This window comes from Moschus berezovskii, chromosome 15 (genome assembly GCF_049115385.1).
Source record: "Moschus berezovskii isolate FMDL1 chromosome 15, NW_MosBer_1.0, whole genome shotgun sequence".
NCBI lineage: Eukaryota > Metazoa > Chordata > Mammalia > Artiodactyla > Moschidae > Moschus > Moschus berezovskii.
In genome coordinates, this window is record NC_142474.1 from 82,464,540 (window position 1) to 82,479,088 (window position 14,549).

At 38.6% G+C, this 14,549-nt stretch overlaps 1 protein-coding gene across 2 annotated transcripts in view; it reads left to right on the forward strand.

The window, feature by feature from the left end:
• LOC129556211 (ADP-ribose glycohydrolase MACROD2) overlaps positions 1–14,549 on the forward strand; it is an 805,465-nt gene that overhangs the window by 367,735 nt on the left and 423,181 nt on the right. The gene's annotated exons all lie outside the window — the stretch shown is intronic.

Sequence of the window (14,549 nt, forward strand, 5' to 3'; positions counted from 1 at the left end):
AATAGTTTTCTTTCTGATATGTTTTTGCTTTGAACATGAGTTAAGATAAAGACTTAAGATGCAAACATAGAAGAAAGAAACCTTTCAGAAATAGTTTTACTTGTATTCAAATGGTTGTATTTAAATTTCTGTATGTGAGCAAACACTGGGCAATGCATTATCTAATTAGCAGAATTATAGACTTTCTATTTTCAACTTTGATTTTCATAGACTGGTTTCTACTGTTTGAATAACAGTTGTTTTAGGCCCATACGTTTTTCACTAAGTGAATTTCATTTTTTAATGGCATTGGGAAGAATTTTACTTTTGTATCTATCTGGAGGGCAATGTCCTTAAACTAATATTATCTGCTTTATTCTCAGAGGTTCTCCTTTGTGCTTTCTAAAAGTTTCTGTGAGTGTTTATTTCTGAAGAAGGCTAGCTAATTGTCTTTCCCAGGAGTGTTTGATTATGGTCTCTTCATTAGTTTAGTTTATCTATTTACATGCCTCTTTGATAGCAGTTTGGCCTTCTGAGTTCCTCTCCAAGAATGAATGATATCACAGTAGAAGTCGAACTCTTGATAAGAGGTATATTGACCTCTATTGTTCTATGATTGCACTTTTACTGGCCTCTGAGCGCAGACCCAGTAAATACCGGAGGCTTAGAATTCTAATGTTTGTTGAAAAGCCAATTTCTTAGAAATGTTAGGTAGCAAAAGTTGAATTGAGATGCAGCTGCTGGATGTTTAGAGGAAAGGAAGGTGGCACTAAAGATAATCTCTCAGCTAAAGGATGGGTTTCTTTTTCTGTTGCTACAAAATACACACATGGGTTAAACTGTTTTATGAAATAATTCTTTTTAGAAGCTACTTTCAGTTGGGAGTTGATTATGTTTAAAAAGAACTTTTTGCATAACCAAGTTCCTATGGTTTTATAGCCATGTGTAATCAGTTTTGTCTCCATTCATGCAGACCTTAAACAGAAAAGAAAGATAAATGGACACTTTTGGTAATCAGTATCCAAAAGAAGGTACAGTGGCCTGGGAGTTAGGAGATCCGAGGTTTCCATTCCCTCGTCTGCCATTCAGAATATGACTTGTTATCTGCTCTGAGCTTTGGTTCACCACATGGCAAATAAAGGCAGCAGGGATTTATTGAATGCCAATTATGTATTGTTACTTTTTTTTGTTTTAAGATGTGGATTAAAATGTAGAAGAGGCAAGAGATTATGAAAAAATGTAAACTGTACTAAAGGCACTAACTTTGAAGGCCAAGTCTTGGATAGCTTCCATCAGCCTACCCCGTCCAAAAATATATGCCCTTTGCTGCTTCCATTTGTTTTCGTTTTCATTCTTTTTTTTTTTTTACTTCATGCTCTTATCAGCTGTCTGAAATGCTGCCAGTTGGAGGTGAACTTGTAATAATATGTATCCCTTTTGAAATAAAATGTGCTGCCTCTGAAAAGACTGAGTTTCTCTGAGTTAATTCAGGTTGCTTTCCTCTCCTCCTTCGTTATGTAAGGGAGATGATGAACTGCAGTAAGGGGACGGCTGTCCCAGTAGGAGGGGAAGGAAGGCAGGCACTTTTCAGTGAGAAGCCCTTGAGGCTCACAGTCTAGCATATCTGGGCTCCGTCTTGGCTTTACCACTTGACTGTAGACAGATTACGAAATCTTTCTGAAATCATTAGCTCGGTACCTGACTTACAGTAAGTACCAAGTAAGTGGTAACTGCTCGTATTGAGATGAGGGCATCTGAGCACTTGGAAAAAGGAGACATTAAGTGGTAGAAGGAAGCACAAGGAGCAGTCAGAGAGGACCAATGACACATTTTCTTCACACTTCAAAATCCCCCTTTGAGGTAGTAGTTCTACGTAGCCAGGAAATGAGGGAGGAAGTGGGCAAATAGGATATTTCCCGGTTGATGTTTGTTTTTCTTCCTGTTGTCTTCATGCATTTCACGGTCCTATGTCCCTAGGATTTAGAACTAGTAGATACTTTGGGTTGAAAAGGCATTTGTCATTTTTTTTGCATTTTGTTCAGTTTTATGAGATGGCTGGATGGCATCACCGACTCGATGGACATGAGTTTGAGTGAGCTCCGGAAGTTGGTGATGGACAGGGAGGCCTGGCGTGCTGTGATTCATGGGGTCGCGGAGAGTCGGACACGACTGAGTGACTGAACTGAACTGAACTGAACTGATGGGTTAGCCAGTGAATCTAACACTGTACATGAGAAAATGAATTTCAGATGGTAAACAACTGGCTGGAATATGAGCTTAATTAGCATATTCCGTTTTGAAAACTGTCGGATTATCTAAGCCGATCATGTCGATGAACTTTGCATTTTTCTGTTTTTGTGAAAGGTTATGAGATGCTCTCTGATGGAGGATGGAGGAAGTTGGATTTGGAATCAGGTTTCCCAGGCTTTGCTGTTTACTTGTGTATCCATGCAAAAACAACCACCACCAAACCTCTTTTATAAACAGCTCCCAGAGGAAATGGAATACTTCAGGCCTTCCAACATGCCTAGACTTAAGCTACCCCATTCACTCGTTCATTCATTCCTTGTACACAAATTCCTTAAGTTCCCTGTAAAAGAAGCTAGTAGGACTAGATGACCCTCAGACCTCCAACTATGATATTTGAAATTTAATTTTAAAAAGTCTTAAAGTTTCCTTAGGTCTTAGAAAGAAACATTCTTGACGATTTTTCTTCCTTTCACCCTCTTCCTGAGAATAAAGTCTTCAAAGTTGTGTGAAAAACAAACCAACCAACAAAATCAGCTTAGGCTTTTGGTATATTGAAATGCCTTGTGCTTATTACCAGTAAAAAAGTTTTTGGTTGCCAGTGATGGAAAGCTCAAGCTTTACTATCTAATCAATGACTGGAAATCTGTTGGTCCATGGAACTGAGAAGTTCACCTGTATGGTCTGCCTTCAGGTGAAGCTTGATACAGTGGCTTGAAATAGTCAACAAGAATGCAGTTTTTCTCTTGCTCTGCCTTTCCCAGTGTTGGCAGCCTCCTGGGGCCATATCCATTGGATCCTTGGCAGCTCCAGTCTTTCCCCTTGGGCAGTGACAATTCCACATGTCACATTCCTATATTGCAGTGCCCCAGGGGAAGACAGGTCACCTCCAGAGGCTCCCACACATGCACAGATGTGTGATTCACTCTTTCTTATTTCTTTAAACTTGATCACACGTTCATTACTGAACCTATTACAGGAAGATAGCGGGATATGTTGGTTAGCTTAGTCCTGCTGTAAGAGCTATAGGTAGGGTTAACCCCACTCAAACACATGGCTGAGAATGGAGGACTGAGTTTGATCTGGAAGACAATTGGATAATGTTAGTTTAAGAAGGAAGGAACGGATGCTGGAGATTAGCTCATTTTTAGAGGATTTGGCATGCTGAAACTTGGGCATGTTTTATAAATTTATAAACTTGAAGCTGCTCTTTTTCTTTTCTTTTTTTTTAAGCCAAAATTTCTATTGAAATTACCAAAACATCTTTAAAAGATTTTTTCTATTTGTAGACCCTCTCAAGTCTAGCCCAGTTTTTCCTGTCAACAGGTAGTGATGCAAGTCAGGACACATCAGTACCACATCTTAACATGAGCCTATGGGATGTTAATAAAATATATAGAGAGTGCACATTCAGCTATCTGTAATTCTGTGAAGTCAGGCCAGATGTTTAATGCACCAGTTAGAAACTGTACCACATTGTTCTGAACAATTCCAAAGGGTATTGGAGAAATAATTAGATTATAGCAGGTCACAGACGCCTTGGAATACTAAATGGTTTTAAAAATGCTAAATTAAACTGCTCTTCTGTTCTGATATTTGCCTTTTATTAGTCAATACTTAAAATGTACCTGAAAACAATCACATATCCCTTTTAAGTATGTTTCCAAAACATACTGCACTGGAGTGAGATCTGTCATTACAGGACTTGAAACAGAAATCAAAGCAAAACATCAGGTGGTTATTTCCCTGCCTGCCTGCCTGTCTGCCCACCCTCTGATCCACCCTTATTTCCCCCAACATCCAAGTTAGACTCCTATTACAGTTTAGGCTAGGGATTGGGAGAAAGATGATTAAAAAAAAAAAAAGAGAAAGAAACACCCCTTTGACCTCCCAAGAAAGAGGAGGAATCGTGGTTCAGAATAGATGAGTACCTGGCCACAGGTGATGGGCTGAGGCTATTGCAGAACTGAAGCCTGCTGATCCTTACTCTCTTCCCTTTTCTGTGCTTCCATGTCTGGCCATGCAGATGGTGCCTGACCCAACTCCAGCTGATGCAGGCTGTGTCCTTGACCCCTGCCACTCCCTAATGCCCTGTCACCCTTCTCACTTTGTTTTTATATAAAATGCAAGAAGAGACTTCTGAAATGGACCTTGTAAGAAGCAAACTTGGAGCAAGCAGAGAGTGAATTCTTTCTCTGACACACTGTGTGTGGCCCTGGGAAAAGAACTTCAGTTCTTTCACTTATGAAGATGGAGATATGAGACCCATCTTGTTTTGCTGTTATGGATTTGAATAAAGTAGGGCATTGTAAGGGTTCATTAAATCTGAGAAAGCACTTACTTATCAAGACAGAGCTGACACTTGTACATAGTTGCTTTTTATCTTCATAGTGATGAGTAGGGCCAGGATCATTTCAGAAGGTGCAGTCCACTACTGTTAAATTAACTGTTCTTTAACAGTTTATCTTTGGGAAAGAAGCAATTTGAGAAATGCTTCTGTGTACTGTCCTGGAAGCTCAGACCTTAGATAATAGTATCTAAGTCTTGTTCTGAGACTTGATTACAAATCAAGGGAAAAATTCCTTATTCTTAGAAATGACTTAAAACATAGCTTTGGAGGAATGGCTTACAGTTATTAAGAGCAGATCAGTTCAGTTCAGTTCAGTTGCTCAGTCATGTCTGACTCTTTGTGACCTCATGAACTGCAGCACGCCAGGCTTTCCTGTCCATCACCAATTCCTGGAACTTGCTGAAACTCATGTCCATCGAGTTGGTGATGCCATCCAGCCATCTCATCTTCTGTCATCACCTTCTCCTCCTACCTTCAGTCTTTCCCAGCATCAGGGTCTTTTACAGTGAGTCAGTTCTCATTGACTGAGAGCAGATCAATAGTCAGTTCTCACTGACAAAGAGTGTATCAGTATATCTCTACTTGTTGAGATATGTATTTACTAGTTATCATACATGTGGATTGCCCTGGAGCCACATATCCTCTCTATATAACTCATTGTTAATATACACCAAAGCTGTCAGAACTTGCCAACCAGCTTATTGTTTCGCTGTTTCTGGAGTATTGGTACTAATTTTAGGTACCCAAATAGATTTTCTGAGAAGAGTGTTTTCTGAAATTGTTGTGAGATTTGTCTTATTTCCAAACCATCTCTGTATTTTCCTTGTGTTTGAAGTTACCTCTTTTAAGACTGCTATTTTCCTAAATTCCAAGTTACTTGGGTACATAAATATGTTTGGTGCTTCCCAGGTGGCGCAGTGGTAAAGAATCTGCCTGCCAATGGAGGAGACACAGGTTCTATCTCTGGGTGGGGAAGATCCCCTAGAGTAGTAGGAAATGGCAATTTGCTATGGCATTCTTTCCTGGGAAATCCCATGGACAGAGGAGCCTGGGGGGCTCTAGTCGATGGGTTCAAAGAGTCAGACGTGACTGAGTGACTGAGCACATAAACATGTTTAATGTTGAAAGAAACATATTTAAGGTAGAATAAAAAACTGAGGGGGTGGCTCAGATGGTAAAGAATCTGCCTGCAATGCGGGAGACTCAGGTTCAATCCCTGGGTTTGGAAGGGAATGGCAACCCACTCCAGTATTCATGCTTGGAGAATTCCATGAACAGAGGAACCTGGTGGATTACAGTCCATGAGGTCCCAAAGAATTGGACACAACTGAGCCACTTACACTTTCAGTTCAGTCGCTCAGTCGTGTCCGACTCTCCGCGACCCCATGAATCACAGCACGCCAGGCCTCCCTGTCCATCACCAACTCCCGGAGTTCACTCAAACTCATGTCCACAGAGTCGGTGATGCCATCCAGCCATCTCATTCTCGGTCGTCCCCTTCTCCTCCCGCCCCCAACCTTTCCCAGCATCAGAGTCTTTTCCAGTGAGTCAACTCGTCGCATGAGGTGGCCAAAGTATTGCAGCTTCAGCTTTAGCATCAGTCCCTCCAATGAACATCCAGGATTGATCTCCTCTAGAATGGACTGGTTGGATCTCCTTGCAGTATAAGGGACTCTCAAGAGTCTTCTCCAACACCACAGTTCAAAAGCATCGATTCTTCGGCGATCAGCTTTCTTCACAGTCCAACTCTCACATCCATACATGACCATGGGAAAAACCATTGCCTTGACTAGACGGACCTTGGTTGGCAAAGTAATGTCTCTGCTTTTTAATATACTATCAAGGTTGGTCATAACTTTCCTTCCAAGGAGCAAGCATCTTTTAATTTCATGGCTGCAATCAGCATCTGCAGTGATTTTGGAGCCCAAAAAAATAAAGTCTGACACTGTTTCCACTGTTTTTCCATCTATTTCCCATGAAGTGATGGGACCAGATGCCAACTTACACTTTCACTATACTCAAAAACTGTTTTATATTATACCTGTTTATAAATGACCATGGAAACTGTTCTTCCTTGGCACTGTCTGGGAGAAGCAGATGTACTACAATTGATATTTTTTCCCTTAAGAATTGGCATGTATTGATTTTCTGCAAAATTTTTTAAGGAATGAAATATTATTAATCAATTAGATTTGGACTAAGTGAATGTTTTATAGTATCATCTATTTAAAATAAGTTTAAAATTATCATGGGAAATTATCTTGAATATAAATCTACTTATTTAGTAAATTTCCTGAGCATGATTCATGACAAATATGTTATAGATTAAATGGTGTCTATGGTCCCCTCTGTTTTACTTCCTTCATACTCTTAAGTGATTAATTTGATTAACCTCAAATTTTGGGAATTTAAAAACATTTATAATTCTTGCATTATTGAAGTTTTTATTCTTTTGTTTGACATTTAAAATGTATTAGTGCTACAAATTTGTAGATACTTTCCTAGGTTTCATATGTGTGTTTAAAAATTAAGATCTAGAATTGATGAGTCTTCTTAAAAGTGCACGGATATTGCCAATATGTTTTAGTGGGCTTTTATCCTTAATAAATTGTTTTTTTAAATGAGGATAGAGTTCATATGTGATTTAAAAAATGTTACTTTTAAAAATTAGTAATTTTTGTTTGGAAGGCAGCTTTTTGATAGTTTAATTCTCGTGTTTACACAGAAGCAATCCAGAAGCTCTGTGAGTCACTTCCCAAGCAGCCCCTCTTTGTTTTTTTCAGTGGCCCAGGGAACAGACTTGTCACTCTGAAGTGCTCACCTGTAATTCTGTCCTCCCCTACTTCCCTGGGGCGAGTCTGAAATAAGCTTATCAGATCTTATCTTATTGACCAAAAGCAAAGCTTACTGGTTGACAAAAGAAGATGAGATAACAAGTAAAATGTAAATGACAGAGGTTTGATGTAAAAAAAAAAATCTGGATTAACGTTTTTAAATATTTTTTGAAAGTGGGACATACATCTTTTTATATTTGCTTGATTTTTACTTTATGTAAAATTTTGAGTGCAATAAAAGCTAACAGTTTTGTTTGTTATAGTTATATGTTCCTTGTAAGCAAATCTTTCTATCATATTTTTTAAAGAACTTAGAGAAAAGTATCTTACATCTTATGTGCTTTCAGTATAATTTTCTAATAGAGAATAGATCTGGCTTTCAGACAGAAAGTAGACAGAGCTTTCTGATAGGAAGTAGAAATATTATAAATATTGAAATCAATTATTATAAATGTTAAATAATAATTATAAGGATATTTTATATCATATTTAGGCTTCCCTTTTAGCTTAGTTGGTAAAGAATCTTCCTATAATGCAGGAGACCCAGGTTTGATTCCTGGGTTGGGAAGATCCCCTGGAGAAGGAAATGGCAACCCACTCCAGTATTCTTGCCTGGAGAATTCCATGGACAGAGGAGCTTGGCAGGTTACAGTCTATGGGGTCACAGGAATCGGGCATGACTTAGTGACTGAACCACCACCATATCGTATTTATATCCTGTCTTCTTCACTAAACAAAAATAGTCTTAAGGAACTTTTAAATCATATGTATTTCTTGTCTTCTTGATCATATAAAGCAATATTACCATCTCCATTATAATGCAGCTGATATTTATTAATTGCATAGCAGATGTAGGAACTTACTCTGGGTACTCCGAAGGTGGTGTGTGCCGTTAAGTCTGGCCACTTTGATTCATTCTTTGTTTCCTGACTCTTTGACCAAGCTTCTAAAGTTGCTCTATCTACTAATACATATAGATGGGTCAAAACCATCTCCTGACTGCTAGATACTGGCTCCTAAGCAATCCCAGAGAACAAAGAAATCTGACCTTGGTCCATGACTGAGAAAGTCAGGAGAAATGTAGCCAACGCACTCTGGGCTACAAAGAGAGAAAGAGAGAAGTTGCTTAGTCATGTCCGACTCTTTGTGACCCCGTGGACTGTAGCCCACCAGGGTCCTATGTCCATGGGATTCTCCAGGCAAGAATACTGGAGTGGGTTGCCATTTCCTTCTCCAGGGAATCTTCCCGACCCAAGGATCGAACCCAGGTCTCCTGCATTGCAGACAGACGCTTTACCCTCTGAGCCACCAGGAGGAGTAAAAAACTATATTTGAAATGAGACTGATAGCAGCTAAGGAGGGAAAGGTTTGGAAGAGACATTAAGAAAGGAACTAGAGCTGATAAATAGCAACAGTTTGAGGGGAAGAGAGCCACAATAGGTAGACTTTTTAAAGTTTATACCAGTTACTATGGTGGTAAGTGCAAGCAAGAATAATAGAAGAAATTCTCTGAGAACATTCCTGAAGCATATCATGAATTCATCCTCAGTCATCCTTGTTATGAGATTTGGGAAAGGATAGAAGAGGTTGCTGAAATATAGACCAGTGAGGAAGAAAAGAGAAGTTCATAGACTTGAGGAAACTAGTATCAGTGTAATGAGGCTAGTATTCCGATAATGGTGATATTATGAAAAGACTGATGGAAAGCTAAGTGGAGACTAAAATCCTAAAATTTGATTGCAGAGGAGGGGAAAAGGTGTTCAGATATGGAGATATGTTACTAACTTAGGTTTTTAGGGAACATGACCTTGCTCAGCTCATACCCTTCCTCAGCTCTTCCAGGAAAGACTGTTGAGGCTTTCCAAAAGTTTCTTGTAAGTTTACAGTAGAGTCCCTGGGATTTCCAAATTATTATCTGTCTACATTCAGGAATGTAATCCCTTCAATAGGAAGGGTCTTCTCTACATGGAAAGGAAACCACCTGCTTTAGGATGGTGAAAGCCGACATATGCTGAGAAAGTTAGAAGGGCCTAACTAAGCCTTGCCCATTAAATGGAGTTGTGTGCATGAGCCTGCACGACCCAATAAATCATCCCCTTGTCCATTAGGAATATGGGGCAGCTCTCAGAGCCTTCTGGTTTGTATCCAGATTAACATCTAGTAATGTTAGTGGAGACAACAAAGTCATTCAAAATATTAAACCAGAATATATAGGTTTTAGAACATGGAATGAAAGTACTGTGTCATTAAGAGTTCATTATAATTTGTGTCAGAAAGTACAGGAAATAAAGCATTCAGAAAAAAGTTATACCCATTCAGAATGTATCGTCTGCCATGTTGTGTGCCAGAATCCTAACAGGCATTTCTGTTTACACTTGGCTCTTCTGAACCTCATTCCTGCCTTTGACTTATCCTGTATGAACAACATCCTTCATTAGTAAACAAATGAACACACTTCTTCACTCAGCAGTTAAAGAAAGCCACTAATTCACCTGTAAGTCTCAATGGTTGATTTTGGTGGAATTATGCCTCAATTATATATATATATTTTCGCCTCAATATCTCTAATATGGGATGCTTACAATCTTATATAAAAATAAATGAATGTTCTTTGGGAGGAGACAGAATGACTCTGAAGCCTATGCTGTTAGGAACCATTTATGCCTGTTTTAATTTAATTATGTGCTTTAATGGTGGTAAGAATTGACCACCATTGCCTGTTTTCATCAGACCTGTTGCAATCAAGTGTTACAATTCACTTTACAGAAGTTAGAAAGAATGATAATAACAAGAGGAAAATAAAAATGAATTCCCACTATTCAGTGTCAATAAAGGTAGTGTAAATCTTTTAAGATTTTTATAACATATCTATATGCAAACAAATAAAATTAAGAAAATATGTATTATACTTATTGCTTTTATTTTTATTATTGTAACTTTTTTCACTTAAGAAAAGTGTCAAATTGTCTCTGCATTATCAAATATGCCTGGACAGCATCAGTTATAAGGGGAGCATAGTATGCCATTGTTTGCACAGATAGCAGTGACTGTAGCTAGTCTGTCTCTTTGGGCATTTGTGTGTTCTTCAATTTTTTAGGATTATAATCAAAATTATGATGAAAATCCTTTTAACTAAATCTTTGTGCTGAAATTTATTAAGATAACTTCTTTGAGGTAAAACTGATGCTTCATAGAGCTGACATTTTTTAATTAATTTGCTGTAATCACAAGACTGCCCTCCAGACAGGATGTATTCTCCCAACCCCTGCATCCTTGACAAGTATGGGTGATTAATCTTCATCTTAATAGGAGATAAAATTGGTCTTGATATTGTTTAAGTTACTATATGTAGCAGGGAGCATATTTTCTTTCTTTTTGGGCCATAAGGCATTTTCTTTTACTTTATTCCCTCCTTCCCTCCTCTTTTATTTTTTTCTTTTTGGGTAATTTTGTCTACATAAGCATGTCTATATCATCCTTTTTTTTTTGAGAAGTTAAACAAAGGGAAGTGCAGAGAGCAATGAAACAGAATATGCAACACCTAAAATTAACAAAGGTTTTTCCTGGTGGCTCAGACGCAAAAGGAGTCTGCCTGCAATGCAAGAGACCTGAGCTCCATCCCTGGGTTGAAAGGATCCCCTTGCAGCCCACTCCGGTATTCTTGCCTGGAGAATCCCATGGACAGAGGAGCCTGATGGGCTACAGTCCGTGGGGTCACAGAGAGTCGGACACTACTGAGTAACTAAACGCATATAACATTTCATTTCTTTTAATTATTTATTGCTTTAGATCCTTATAATAGAATATAAGAATATATATTTTTATAATATATATTACATATATATAGATAGATATATAATATAAAGCTTTCTTCATTTTCTCTCTAATCCACTTACCTCTTTCCTTCCCCAGAAGCGTCCACTGTCATGAATTTGGTGTATTTTCAGTCTGTTTTCTTATTCATTTAATTAAAATTAGGGTCAGCTGTTAGCCATAAAAAATTAAAAATAAGAGTGACTTAACATGAAGTTTGGAGAAGGCAATGGCAAGCCACTCCAGTACTCTTGCCTGGAAAATCCCATGGACAGAGGAGCCTGGTGGGCTGCATAGTCCATGGGGTCGCTACTAGTCAGACACGACTGAGCGACTTCACTTTCACTTTTCATTTTCACGCATTGGAGGAGAAATGGCAACCCACTCCAGTGTTTTTGCCTGGAGAATCCCAGGGATGGTGGAGCCTGGTGGGCTGCCGTCTATGGGGTTGCACAGAGTCGGACATGACTGAAGCGACTTAGCAGCAGCAGCAGCAACATGAAGTTAACTTCTCACTTGTGAAAAAATCCAGGTACATGGTCCAGGGTGGGCATCGTCCTCCATCCAGTGACCTGAGATTCTTCTAGTTTCTTGCCTTGTATTGGGTGGCTTTGATCTCATAATTCACAATAGTGACACCCTCATTCCAGAAAGGACAGAATAAGGTATTAAAAGTATTAACAATTCCCTACCTGTTACAAAAGCTAATACTTATTTTAACGAAAATTAATCAGTAATAAGCTGCAGCACTGCATTCAATTGGCCCCCTGTACAATAAGAGTGCAAGGAATATTCATTCCCGTATCTCCTCTTCTGCATGGGTGAGCTTCTCTGGCTTATGTACCTCGAAATGGAATTTCTGGGTCTTAGGGGATGGCTCTCGGTACACAATACTATACTAGATATTGTGAAATTCTTCTCCTTATTAAGGTACTTTCAGCTTCAAATAACAGACAATGGACTTCAAAGCAGCTTAAATAAATTTATTACCTCACATACCAAGAAGTCCAGAAGTAGGGATGCTCTGCTGCTGCTGCTAAGTCGCTTCAGTCGTGTCCGACTGTGTGCGGCCCCATAGACGGAAGCCTACCAGGCTCCGCCATCCCTGGGATTCTCCAGGCAAGAACACTGGAGTGGGTTGCCATTTCCTTCTCCAATGCGTGAAAGTGAAAAGTGAAAGTGAAGTCGCTCAGTTGTGTCCGACTCTTAGTGACCCCATGGATTACAGCCCACCAGGCTCCTCCGTCCATGGGATTTTCCAGGCAAGAGTGCTGGAGTGGGTTGCCATTGCCTTCTCCGAGGGATGCTCTAGGCTTGGCTTATTCATTGACTCAATGGCTTGCTCTCTCCTCTTGGCTGCAAAGAATCAATTGCAGGCGAAACAATGGCCACAGTCATTGTATCCATTTATTTCCTTTGAAGAGCAGGGACGCTTCCTAGAATTGCTTTCTTTCGTGTCTTATTGGCTAGAACTGAATCACATGTCAATGACTAAACTGATTACTTACAAGATAAGACCATGATGACGGGGTGGCGGAAAGGGCCAGTTATCCTCGAAGAACATTATCAGGAGGAAGGAGATACCAGCACAAAATATGCTGTTAGGACGGAAGGTGGGGATGGTGGATGACAAGTAGGCAGTAAGCAGTGTCGGCTTTATTCCTAAAGAGGCTGCTACATTCCCATCGGTAGCAAATGAGTCTTTGATTATCAGAGCTTTTGTTTGTTTTTGCCAATCTAATGAGCATGAAAAAATACTGTTTATTGTGTTCCTTGGCATTTTTCTGCTTCTGGTGGGTTGCTTACCTTTCCAGACATTTATAGGCCTTCTGGGTTTGCTCTTCTGCGAAAAGCCTTATTTATGTTTTTGCCTAGTATTCTCTAGAATCATTTACATTTTTCTTATTGATTTATAACAGTTTCAAAAGTATATTCTGAATAATAATTGTCTATAAAGTTGTGTTGGAAGTGCCTTCTGCCAATAAATGGCTTGTCTTTTTACTTTTAATTTTAAAAAGAAGTTTCTATAATTTAAAGGTTTGTACTTTTTATGTTTAGTTCAAAAATAATCTTCTAAGTGAAGGTCATACAAATATTCTATTCTTTTTCTTACTGAATGTTAAGTGACTAGCAACTTTTTGTATATGTATACTAGCAATTTTTTAAAGTAATCGGAGGACTCTTCCTTAGAATCTGTAATATCAAAACTGCTTTTATGATGGTATTAAATATTGTCTTCTTCACTTTCAATATTTTATACATGTAAAGTGGAGTCTTTCAGAGGCTGTATGGCCTGTAATCTCAAGCAAATTGAAAATATCAAAGCAGAGATGGGACCCAGTTGTCCCTTTTTATATCGAATGTTAAAGCGATTTATGATCACTAACAGTGATATTTTTCTGAATAAGATTTTTTGTTTGTTTGTTGGGTATAACTTTTTTCCTCACAAAATATTTATGTAAATGTATATGTGATTTATTATTTAAAATACTGAATTTATAAGTATTTTTTTAAAATTCTGTTTTAATTTCTAACATATTAAGCATTGAGAAATATAATCCACATAAATGAAAGCTCTTTGGGGTACTCAATAAGTTTTAAGAATATAAAGGAGTCCTGAAACCAAAAATTTGTGAAAGTTTGCTGTATGTGAACAGTAATTTGTAATTCAGAAATTCCCTTGCCTCATAGCTATGTGTCCAAAATTAGAACATTTATTTCATTGTCCTTGGGAAAATATGATTTGGAAAACAATTCTGTTCCCATATACATTGTGTATTAGATTGAGTAAAGATAATTAACGTGAATTCTTATCACTCATCAACTGCAATCATCCATTAGCCCAATGGGTACCATAAAATAATAGAAAGAGCATAAATTTTGGTGTCGGACGGACCTGGCTTTGGATCTCTAGCATGGACACTGTTGTTTAAGCTAATAACTCAATCTGTCTGAACCTCCGTGTTGGGGAGGGAGTAGTCCATCTGGTAGTGTGTCTCCTTCATTAGGAAGAGGAGAATGTGGCTGAGCAGAGAGCCTGGGGAAGCAGATCCTGACTCAGCTGCACTCTATTGGATCTTAATTAAGCAGTAGTGCGCCCACTGCTCAGTGTTGTGTTTAAGGGCATCAGCTTTGTAGCCAGACCTCCTGGTGCATAGCCCAGTTCTACTTGCTCAGTTAATTAATTTGTGGGTGAATTACTTAACCTGTGTGTGTTTTTGAATATCCTAAAATGTAAATTTGGAGTAATAGTACTTTTTATGCCATAAGGGTGATTGTGAGAATTAACTGAGTTACAATGTTTAAAACCCTTTTTCAGTTTTGCC